Here is an 8,702-nt window from a genome sequence, read left to right on the forward strand (position 1 = left end):
TTGTTGAATCTCACGTAGGCCCACTTCTCAAGATTGTTCAGATCCCTTTGGATGGCACCTTTCCGTCACATAAGTGGCACCACTCAGCTTGGTATCATCAGTGAACTGTTCATGTTGTACTCAATTCCACTGTCTGTGACACTGATAAAGATGTTGAAAAGCACTGGTCTCAACACAGGCCCCTTTGGGACATCACTTGCTATCAGTCTCGACATGGACAAAGAACCACTGGCCACAACTCTCTGGCTGTGACGATCCAACCAATTCTTTACCCACTGAAATAGTTTGGCCTTTAAATTCCTCTCTCTTTAATTTAGAGATAAAAATGCTGTGTGGGACTGTATCAAAGGCTTTGCAGAAGGCCAGGTAGTTGACTTCATTTGCTCTGTCACCCCATTGTAGAAGTCTGGTGAGGCACAAAGTAAGCTTCATGAAGCCATGCTGGTTGTTTCAGATCATTTCCTCACCACCTGCAAGTATCTTAACATCTCTTTCAGGAGGTCTTCTGTTCCGTGATCTCATGATCTTCTCAGGAATGGGGCTCATCAGACTCTAGTTCATTGGGTCTTCCTTTCTCCCTTTGCTTAAAAATGGGAGCAATGTTTCCCATTTTCCTGTCACCAGGCATTTCATGTGACAGCCATGATTTTTCAAATATGATGAAGAAAGTAACAATTCAAAATAAACCTTAACTGATCAGTGTGACACAAGCAGTCAAAATGATATGTTGCCTGTGTTACTTTGCAAAACAGACTGCAGAGATAAATGAAACAAGAAACAGGATAGAATGCGATGATAATGACAGTTTTCCTAAGATTCCTCTCTTCTTTGCTGCTGACTGTGAGGGTAGAGATAAGACCATCAACACCTGCAGACAGTTGACATCAGCTTTAATAGTGATCTGCAAAGATGAAGAGGAGCTTGCCAGTGTTACAGGTGTTCTTTCTGATGGAAAGCAAGACAGACAAGCAGAAATACACAAGGAAATGGGTATAATTATTAAAGTGGAAGGTATTGATTCTTCACAGAATGGAAAAAATGAAGCTAACAACAAAAATAAGTGGAGCAAATTTGAAGATGAAACTGAGTTCTGTTTTGCAATATGCTTTGCAATAACTTATTATATTATTATATTATATTATAAGAACTTATCCCTAGTCGTTCTGATCTGTTTATTAATAGATGTTCTCTTACTTTAGAAGAATTGCTAAAAGATGTAGGCAACTTGAAGATCAGTTCTTCCATTTCTGTGGAATGATGTACTACTGAAGATTTCTGATTTTCTGAAAAATAGATACCAGCAAGAATGTATTGTTTCTCATCATGAAAGCCTAAACAAAATACAAGGCCAGCAAGAAAATTTAGCATGGCTAAGTAGTAGCATGAACATCAAACCTGTTTCTAAATCATCTTGTATAAATAAGCATGAAAAAAAATAAAATGCAAGTTTTCTAATTCTGTATGTAAACCTTCTGTGTTTCTGAAGAGACATGTTTATTCAGCTTATAAAGTTTAAAAAAAAAATACAAATAATGTTAAAAAAATGCAGCTTTTGTAAAACAATCTTCTGTCATCTTAAAGAACCAGATTAAGTTTCATAAAAAGATGACTAATTTGCAGAAAGCAAGGACAAAGAGAATGAATGCTAGATGAGTTAGGCAAAGAAGAACTGAAAAGAAAATGAATGACAAAGGAAAAAGAAAGTAAATACAAGAAATATGTCATCAAAATTGAAACAAAACTTTACATCTTGGACGTTCCGGATATTTTTTCTTGCAGACTTTGCATGTGTTTGGCCATTAATCCCTAGGACTTTTATTCATTACAAGGAGAAACCAAAGGAGAGAGCACTTTAGCAATGTCCTAGGTTTTATTACTTCTGCATTAGCTTATCCTATATGTTAAATCACGTGTACTGACACACTGTACAAGCTCTACAAGTGCAGGTTCCTCATCCTTTTTTGTTGTTGTTGTATTTTGCAAGCATGGTAAGGTACAGCTCCATACATAAAGGGATTAAGCCATATTCCTGAGAGTTCTGCCTGTCAGCATTCACAAGCACCTGTGAACTAAAGAGACACAGAAGATTACATGCAGGTGAAGAAACATACCAAGGGCTTCAACTTGGCTTTGTAAGTAGAATAAAGAGAACTCGAAGGCCTTCAAAGAGTTATATGTGTACCATAGTGTTTTATACTAGAGGACAACTCAGCTTTCCTAAGAAATTTAATGAAGAGCTTAAGGTGACTATTAATGGTTACACAAATTACATCATAAAATCCAAGTATGCAAAGTTGACAGTGATGACCAGGACTATCTCTCTGTCTCTTTCTCATAAAGATGGAATCCTCACTGGGATAATGTATAAAATGCTGGTTTCAGAAGCAGACTTTGAACAGGTAAAACAATAAGGAAATGTACTCTAATAAAGTATTTACTGAAAATAGCCATGGGAGCAGTACTTTACCTATTTTGAGGAGTAGGTCAGAAGTTCTTCTGAATTCATAAAACCTGCATGCTGTAGTTTGCACAGAAGACCCCTTCTTCAGCCCAGCAGCCACTCGTTCACAAATTGTAGTCAGTGAGGAAGGTGCTGAAGGTCAGAAATCTAAGGATGCAAGGCCTTCCAGTTTATATTCATTACCCTTGCTAGATGCTAGGTCTTTGTAATAGCTAAACAAAATATTTTTTCTCTATAAATAAATTGATTCCTTCTTGCCCTGTCCTAGACACAACACACAGCAGACTTTTCATTTTTGGAAGATCTTTATTATCTCCTTCTTCTGCCTCCTGCATAGACCCAACCACACCTTTTCCTTTAAGCATTCCTCAGAGGTTTTATTTCTGAAAATTACTACCAGTCTTGTTCCTCTTCCCTGAGTGATCCTCAACTTACCTCAAATGTCACCAAGTTCACTGGACTGATTAGTAGTTCACTAGCTGAAAACTCATATGATGCATAAGACAGCAGAGGAATTACGTCCTGTGCTTTATATATAGTGCTCTTAATAGCTCAAAATTATATTTGTCTGTTTTGTCTAAAATATCATACAGATCTAGTCAGTTTCTATTTCACTCTAACTTCATATCACTATCTTTATTACTGTGATCCACAAGATCTAAAATGCTACTCCTTATATTTTTATTTTTTTCCTTTTGTGTGTTGTCAGTTACTTTGAAATGATCCATTGCTTGCTTTCAGTTTAGCAAACGCAATTTGAACCCTCTCCATAGAATTTTATTAACTTCTTCCAGCCAATTGCTATCCATAATTTTTAAGCATATAAAGTATACTCTGCTCGGTCGCTGAAGTTGTCACTGAGTTATGCTCAATTTTACCATTGTCAAAATACTTGTTTTCCAATGAGCAATGCCAGGTGTTTCCAGGCACAGCTATTCAAGCAGTTGTGACACTGCTGGTACCAAGATCCCTATCTCAGTTCCAAAAACATTAGAGATGCTATTGATTAGGCCAGAACCCATGCCAGTAAATGCTGTTTATGTGACTCTGGAAACCCACTGCAGAATTAGCCTGTTTCCTGAAAAGCTGATCAGTTCAGATTCAACTTCAGGCTTACCAACAGACCACTGTTTAGCTACTCCAACAGACCAGTGAAGATTTGCACATTCTTCTTTGAAAACTAGATTCTAAGAGCTACCCAAGGTACATAGAGCTTAATGTTGGTAAAAGCAGTAAATATTTTAGAAAAGATACATTTGAGGTTTGATTTTTTTTTTTTCCAATTCTTTTTTCTTGATATTTCATGCAAGACCCTTTTTTAAAAATCATCCTAAGTTCAGCATTTTCCTGCTGTGCATCCTCAGAGATCCACGGATTGAAGATGGTACACAGGCATGAATATAACTGGTCTAGTAGGAAAGATCAAGGAATCAAATTCAAGTCTTTTGCGATGTCTTTCAGGGCGCTGACTACAGTAAAGATATTTAACTGGCCCAGAACTAACATGTGATACTTAAGTCATATCCAGAGTGTGGATTTCTTAAGAAAAGAAGAACAGAATGTATTTTCAGGAGGCAATAATTCCTGATCAGAGGGCAGAATGATTCTTTTGTCTTCTTGTATCTTTTTTCATATACTTGCTGTGAATTACAATATGATGGAAGAGATATCTCCAGTGTGATATTCACTGAATCCATTTCATAGCATAGCCAAAATTAGAAATTAGAGGAACTTACAGGACTGTCTGTTCAGAGTAGAAAAATATGTTTGCATTGAAGTGTTTATATAAGAAATAAGAATAAAGTCAAGCAGCATAATTAGTTTTCAGGTGAAAGCACTGAAAATTACATAGCACTTGAAGTACTTACAGATGTGATGGAATAAATTAATTCATCTCATGTGGGCAGTACTGGATATCCAATAGAAAATTTGACTTTTAAAAACAGATCACCACATAGAATTGGTTGCAGTATCTTTAAGAAAGAGCCTTAAGAATGAAACATTTTGAGTCACACAGCACAAACAAACAACACACGGTGGTAACTGTGGATTTGTGCATTAAATCTGATATGTTTGAGAGCATTAAATAATTTCACCCTATGCTTAAATGCAGAATCCCCTGCGGCACCATTTAATAGGTGTTGGGTATACTTCATCCCCTCTTTGTAATATTTCTCAATGTTCATGTACCCTGTGAGCTTCCTGCAATTATTTGTTATTAAAATCAGTTCTACTGGCAATAAGGTTTCCATGCTGAGAACTAGGAGAGAAAATAGTGATGATTACAGAGCTACACAGCTGCTATTACTGACCCTGACTAGTTTATTTTGGACACCCTTGATTATGATTTTATTACTATTCTTTTCCTTTTGGGTGAAAGCCTGGGAACGTGCTTGGAAAAACAGGTCTCCAAGGAGGTTGGAGAATGCCCATTTTATTGTCTAAATCCACCAGTTGCTTATGCAATGTAATTTTGAGATAAACAGATTCTGAACTTCATTGTTATTCGTAATGATTGTGCAAAAGATGTATTTATTTTGATTTGTACAAATATAAGGGCTACTCCTCCAGAATAAGGGACCACAATGAAATTGAGATGGAGCCTTTGAGTTATTTAAAACTACTTCAAGATATTTTTATTTTCTTGGTATATTAAAATACATTCTCTCTTCTATTTCCCTTAGAACAGGTAGAAGTACAAATAAGTGGAAGTAGGTCTTAATGAAAATTGTATTGAATACATAAAGCGAACAAAAGTAGCTGCTTTTTCTCAGAACTATCACTTCCAGTTTTAAAAGTTAACTACTTTTCAAACAGTTTGTGCAACTTTATGTTGCTATCGGCTCACAAGGTTATTTGTCATACATCACACAATATTAGACGCTTTCTTTAGCATGTCATCCACATACAAAAATGGCTATGAAGTGCTCTATTAAGTGAGCAGGCAGCACATTCCATGTCAATTACACCTATCTTTCACTTCTTATGTCATTTTTGCAAGTAAAACAGAGTGTTAGACAATTCAGATGTCCTGAATCCTCTCCCATAGAACAGTCTGCATATGAACTTTCCTGATTTGAAGCATATGTTCTACTCTTTCAAATCTGTAACAAAGTTTTTCTCATTTTTCACTACAATCTCACTTCCTACCTTCAAACATCTTTCTTCTATTTGCTTCCAAGCCCATCACAGGAATTTTTAAGTTTCATTTCCGTTTAGTTCTGTGCATTGATAAAAAATTTCTCTTAAGATTTTAACACAATCAAAAATTATACTAAATACACCTAAATGCTAGTGAAAAGCAATCAAAATATTTCACTTGGAAAAGAGGCATGCAAAACACTGTCAGTTAAATGGTTGTGATGTCTAAGACAGCTTTCCATTTTCAGTGGGAATGTTTTTCTCCCTCCTGTGAAACAATGCTTCTAAAAGCTTTCAAGTGCAACCTGCAAACTGCATACCTTTCTAACATTTATGAGCAAATAAGACTCATTTCTTAAAACAACTCTTTAGCTTTTGATCTGTTTTATTTTGTTTGTTTTTTTTCCTAGATAGCTTCCAAGTGTAACCAGGTAAGAAAAGACTTCGAAGCTTTCCAGCAAACATAAAGTTCTAGTACAAAACTACATCATCACAGCCTTTCTTTCTTTCTGAGAGGAAGTCATTCACATAATTTTCTGAGAAGGCACCATCTATGTAATGGGCAGTAATAATTCTCAAACAGGGAAGAATTTAAATAGAAAGGAGTTAAGGGAGGGGAAAATCTGCAGGGCAGTAGATTACAAGTGATTTGAAAAAAACAAATATTTGTAGAATCAAGTAAAGCTGAATCCATGAAAGTGACAAATCTCAAAGAGTTGAAAGAGATAGTGGCCCATCAGGAAGAAGTCTAATACCATCACATAGCAAGAATGAGCAGGAGTCACAGACGAGCTGCCAGGAAGCATTCATTTAACTGCTGAGAGAAAGTAATGATGGAGGGAAGAACTATGTTAGTTGCAGGGTAACTGGCTATGGAAAACCAGTATTTAGAGGAAAAGCATACACAACAGAGCAGCAAAAAACTTCCAGCCTGCTATTCAGAAAAGCAGTATTCAGAGAAGCGAGGTGCTCACTAAACATCAAAGCAAAAGAATAGCATGTGCCCATCCCTGAAAACAGTGTTCTTTGCAATCCTTCAGACAGATTACTCAGAACAGGCTTCTTTCTCAGTAAGAAAACGATGATGAGGATTGTGTTAATGCAAGGAATAGTGAAAGATGTTCTGACTCTGGATATCTATAGCTGAAAGTTCAGCCACTCTTTTTCTTCTTGCTGGGTAGGAAAGAGAAATAAGGAAAAGAGCCAGCCTCTTCAGAGGGTGAAGAAGGGAAGACATAAAGGAACTCTTTTGGATACAAGTATCTTAACTGCCCCAAATGAAGCAGGTATCGCAAAAAGTAAAGAAAAAAATTAGAAAACCTAGTGACAAGTTACTCTCACTTTAGAAGCTTGTTTTCTCAAAATAAAAACTGAAAAATAGAGTAACAGAGGCTCCTAAGGGAGACTAGTAAGGTGAGACTTAAAAGAAGTATTATTCATAGCATTCAGAAAGAACTAAAAAAGTAAAGGCTGTCCAATTCAGTGTGCCTAAGGGTACTTAGCTTATATCCCAGATATCTCCTCTGCTCTCGGCTGAGGCTCTTGCTAAATCCCCACATACATTAAAAATACTAACCACACTCTGCACCTGCTTGACAAAGTGAATGCCATTGGAGAATACAAATTCAGCCTGTATACTAAGCTTTTATTGTGTGTAAAACACTCATATCCGAGGACGACCAGTAGTGATTAAGCTAAGGTAACACACAGAATTTGCTCCATGTGAACTGAATTAATTGATTTATTAGTAGCAAAATAGCCAGGTGGGTTGGGCTAATTAAGACTATGATTACTAATTGCCAACACTGGGGACAATATGAGTGGTTGCAGAGGCAGCAGATGCATTCTGTTTGTAGAAGCTCTATAAACTGCTAGGTAGTTAATGCTAAAGGAAGCAAGAATAAAAGAGAAAAGCTTCTGCATGTGTGATTTTTTATTCCACCATAAACTAAAAGGAAAATCTGAAATGTCACACGGTTGCAGTATTATTGCTTACCAGGCGTAATTCAATCAGGACCTGTCTTTTCCAACCAACATGGCAAGCTTGTAAGAGGGGTCTTTATTTCCCATGTGTATGGGAACTGCTGAATCACATCCTGAACCTCTGATTGATCACCTGAGGCGAGCAATGAGTCAGCCATGGGAACACAGGTGAAGGCAATTCATCTATGCTACCAGAAGGGGTGGAGCCTGGCTCCACCTCTCCTAGACCCATTTAAGAACTGACTACCAGTGGGGAAAGATCTCTTTCTGGAGATCCCTCCTCTGGATTTTTACAGCAAGCCCAGGATAAGGGTAAGAACTCTATCTTTTCTCTTTTTGGTATAATAACCTGCTTAGCCAAACTCTCATTTATTTTGTAATTATAGCATCTTTATATTCATTGATTATACACTTGGAGAGCCAGACAGGCCAAATATACTGAAACTTATGTCATGTAATTTCTATGGTATTTCTATAAATGGGTCGGGGGGAGAATGCTACTCCCCCCCCCCCCCCCCCCCCCCCCTCACCCCCCCCCCCTCCCTCACCCCCCCCGATAAAATGATTCCAGGGCAGATCCCAGGATGTGTGGGATCTCCCTATTATGAACTAGTGGTTATCATTGAAAAATGGGGTCCTCTATGGGTTATGGGAAATAGGTCCCCATATCACATGGCAGATTACTTTCAGGGACTTAGCAAAGATATACTAATCACAAAAGAAAGATAATTAGCTGCCTCCACAGTGGTATGGCTGCTATTAAATGCTTTAATGAATGAGGAATTGTGAAATGAGGAATAATGCTTTAGAGAGCGAAAACCAACTTTTGAAAGACTGTTATCAATCAAATCAAAAAGTTAGAGCAAGAACTTGGCATATTAACAGGGAAGAAACTAATTTTGCATCTTCCAATAGACAATGACCAGACTCCTGAATCAACAGACTTCGTTGATCAGGAAAATAAAAAATCTAAATTAGATCTTCAATCTCCAATTTTGACAGATCTACTAGGAATCCATCCTGTTGTAACTCAGAAAACATAAGTACAGGACAGACCAGCATTGGTGCAGCATGATCAGTTGCCCCCTGTCCAGACTCATTTGCACATAACAGCCTG

At 37.2% G+C, this 8,702-nt stretch overlaps 1 long non-coding RNA gene across 1 annotated transcript; it reads right to left on the reverse strand.

The window, feature by feature from the left end:
- Positions 1-1,166: 1,166 nt before the first annotated feature.
- Positions 1,167-7,276, reverse strand: LOC125686937 (uncharacterized). The gene is made up of 3 exons (XR_007373950.1): positions 7,179-7,276; positions 2,468-2,608; positions 1,167-2,069 (listed from the first exon to the last, which is right to left on the reverse strand). It is a non-coding gene; the product is annotated as an uncharacterized LOC125686937 (long non-coding RNA).
- Positions 7,277-8,702: the final 1,426 nt, after the last annotated feature.

This window comes from Lagopus muta, chromosome Z (genome assembly GCF_023343835.1).
Source record: "Lagopus muta isolate bLagMut1 chromosome Z, bLagMut1 primary, whole genome shotgun sequence".
Taxonomy (NCBI): domain Eukaryota; kingdom Metazoa; phylum Chordata; class Aves; order Galliformes; family Phasianidae; genus Lagopus; species Lagopus muta.